Source organism: Papaver somniferum, chromosome 5, assembly GCF_003573695.1.
Source record: "Papaver somniferum cultivar HN1 chromosome 5, ASM357369v1, whole genome shotgun sequence".
Classification (NCBI taxonomy): domain Eukaryota; kingdom Viridiplantae; phylum Streptophyta; class Magnoliopsida; order Ranunculales; family Papaveraceae; genus Papaver; species Papaver somniferum.
This window is the reverse complement of record NC_039362.1, coordinates 96,640,268-96,644,482: the sequence shown is the minus strand read 5'-3', so window position 1 is coordinate 96,644,482 and position 4,215 is coordinate 96,640,268.

Genomic DNA, 4,215 nt, shown 5'->3' with positions numbered 1-4,215 from the left:
CATATTTAAGCACAATTTGTTCTTGACATATCATGTTATGTCACACCATATTCCGACGCACTATGTTAAGTCACACCGCGTTCTGACACACAAGACCTGGTTCTGGACATATCAAGTTATGGCACACCATATTCTGACGCACAATCTTATGGCACACCGAGTCACACCATATTCAAGCACACCTTGTTCTGGACATATCATGCTTTGGCACACCATATTATGACGCACTATGTCATGGCACACCACGTTATGAAACACAACATCTTGTTCTGGACATATCATGTCATGGCACACCATATTATGACGCACTATGTTATGTCACACCACGTTCTGTCGCACAATCTTATGGAACGCCAAGTCACACCATATTCAACCACACCTTGTTATAGACATATTATGTTATGGTACACCATATTCTGACGCACTATGTTACGGCACACTACCTTCTGACACACAACACCTTCTTCTGGAGATATCATGTTATGACACACCATATTCCGACGCACTATGTTATGGCACACCATGTTCTGACACACAATACCTTGTTCTGGACATATAAAGTTATGGCACACCATATTCCGACGCACTATGTTATGGCACACCACGTTCTGTCACACAATCTTATGGTACGCCAATTCACGCCATATTCAAGCACACCTTGTTCTGGACATATCATGCTATGGCGCACCATATTCCGACATACTATGTCACGGCATACCACATTCTGACACACAACACTTGGTTCTGGTCATATCATGTTATGGCACACCATAATCTGACGCAAAATCTTATGGCACACCAAGTCACACCATATTCAAGCACACCTTTCTCTGGACATATCTTGTCAAGTCACACCATATTCAAGCACATCTTGTCCTGGACATATCATGTTATGGCACACCATATTCCGACGCATTATTTTACGGCACACCACGTTCTGACACACAACACCTTGTTCTGGACATATCATGTTATGGCACACCATATTCCAACGTACTATGTTATGGAACACCGCGTTCTGATATACAATCTTATGGAACACTAAGTCACACCATATTCAAGCAAACCTTGCTATAGACATAAAATGTTATGGCACACCATATTCCGACGCACTATGATACAACAACCACGTTTTGACACCCAGCACCTTGTTCTGGACATATCATGTTAAAGAAGATCATATTCTGACGCACAAACTTATGGCACACCAAGTCACAATATATTCAAGCAGACCTTGTTCTAGACATATCATGTTATGGCACATCATATTCCGACGCACTATTTTATGACACACCTCGTTCTGACACACAACACCTTGTTCTGGACATATCATGTTTTGGCACACCATATTCCGACGCACTATGTTATGGCACACCACATTCTGACACACAACACCTGGTTCTGGACATATCATGTTATGGAACACCATATTCTGACGCACAATCTTACGGCACACCAAGTCACACCATATTCAAGCACACCTCGTTCTGGACATATCAAGTTATGTCACACCATATTACGACGCAATATGTTAAGTCACACCACGTTCTGACACACAAGACCTAGTTCTGGACATATCATGTTATGGCACACCATATTCTGACGCACAATCTTATAGCACACCAAGTCACACCATATTCAAGCACACCTTGTTCTGGACATATCATGTTTTGGCACACCATATTACGATGCATTATGTCATGGCACACCAAGTTCCGACACACAACACTTTGTTCTGGACATATCATGTTATGGAACACCATATTCTGACGCATTATGTTATGGAACACCACGTTCTGACACACAACACCTTGTTCTGGAAATATCAATTATGGCATACCATATTCCGACGCACTATGTTATGGCACACCATGTTCTGTCGCACAATCTTATGGCACGCCAAGTCATACCATATTCAAGGACACCTTGTTCTGTACATATCATCTTATGGCACGCGAAGTCACACCATATTCAAACACACCTTCTTCTGGACATACCATGTTCTGGCACACCATATTCCGACGCACTATGTTATGGCACACCACGTTCTGACACACAACACCTTTTTCTGGTCATATTATGTTATGGCACGCCATATTGTGACGTACAATCCTATGGCGCATCAAAATACACCATATTCAAGAACACCTTGTTCTGGACATATCATGTTATGGCACACCATATTCTGACGCACTATGTTATGGCACACCATGTTCTGTCGCACAATCTTATGGCACGCCAAGTCACACCATATTCAAGCATACCTTGTTCTGTACATATCATGTAACGGCACAACATATTCCGACGCACTATGTTATGACACACCATGTTCTGACAGACAACACCTTGTTCTGGACATATCATGTTATGGCATACCATATTCCGACGCACTATGTTATGCCGCACCACGTTCTTTCGCACAATCTTATGGCACGCCAAGTCACACCATATTCAAGCACACCTTGTTCGAGACATACCATGTTATGGCACACCATATTCCGACGCACTATGTTTTGGCACACCACGTTCTGATAAACAACACATTGTTCTAGACATATCATGTTATGGCACACCATATTCTCACGCACAATCTTATGGCACATCAAGTCACACCATATTCAAGCACACCTTGTTCTGGACATATCTTGTGTCTCCGACGCACTATGTTATGGCACACCACTTTCTGACGTATAATATTATGGCTTGCCAAGTCACACCATATTCAAGCACATCTTGTTCTGGACATATCATGTTATGGTACACCATATTCCGACGTACTTTGTTATGGAACACCGCGTTCTGACACACAATCTTATGGAACACCAGTCATACCATATTCAAGCACACCTTGTTCTAGACATATCATGTTTTGGAATACCATATTCTGACGCTCTATGTTTTGGAAAACCATATTCCGACGCACTATGTTTTGGCACACCACGTTCTGATAAACAACACCTTGTTCTAGACATATCATGTTATGGCACACCATATTCTCACGCACAATCTTATGGCACAACAAGTCACACCATATTCCTGCACACCTTGTTTTGGATATATCTTGTGTGTCCGACACATTATGTTATGGAACACCACTTTCTGACGTAAAATATTATGGCTTGCCAAGTCACACCATATTCAAGAACATCTTGTTCTGGACATATCATGTTATGGCACACCATATTCCGACGTACTTTGTTATGGAACACAGCGTTTTTACACACAATCTTATGGAACACCAAGTCACGCCATATTCAAGCACACCTTGTTCTAGACATATCATGTTATAGCAAACCATATTCCGACAGACTATGTCATGGAACACCACATTCTGACACACAACAGCTGGTTCTGGACATATCATGTTATCGCACACCATATTCTAACGCACAATCTGATGGCACACCAAATCACGCCTTATGACACACAACATATGGTTATGGACATATCATGTTATGGTACACCATATTCTGACACACAATCTGATGGCACACCAAGTCACACCATATTCAAGCACACCTTGTTCTGGACATATCATGTTATGGCACACCATATTCCGACGCACTATGTTACGGCACACCACATTCTGACACGCAACACCTGGTTATGAACATATCATGTTATGGCACACCATATTCTGATGCACAATCTTATGGCACACTAAGTCACACCATATTCAAGCACACCTTGTTCTGGACATATCATGTTATGTCACACCATATTCCGACGCCCTATGTTAAGTCACACCACATTCTGACACACAAGACCTAGTTCTGGAAATATCATGTTATGGCACACCATATTCTGACGCACAATCTTATGGCACACCGAGTCACACCATATTCAAGCACACCTTGTTCTGGACATATCATGTTATGACACACCACGTTCTGACACACAACACCTTGTCCTGGACATATCATGTTATGGCACACCATATTCTGACGCATTATGTAATGGCACACCACGTTCTGACACACAACACCTTGTTCTCGACATATCAATTTATGGCACGCCATATTTTGAGCACTATTTATGGTGCACCACGTTCTGTCGCACAATCTGATGGCACGCCAAGTCATACCATATTCGAGCACACCTTGTTATGTACATATCATCTTATGGCACGCCAAGTCACACCATATCCAAGCACACGTTTTTCTAGACATATCATGTTATGGTACACCATATTCCGACGCACTATGTTATGGCACA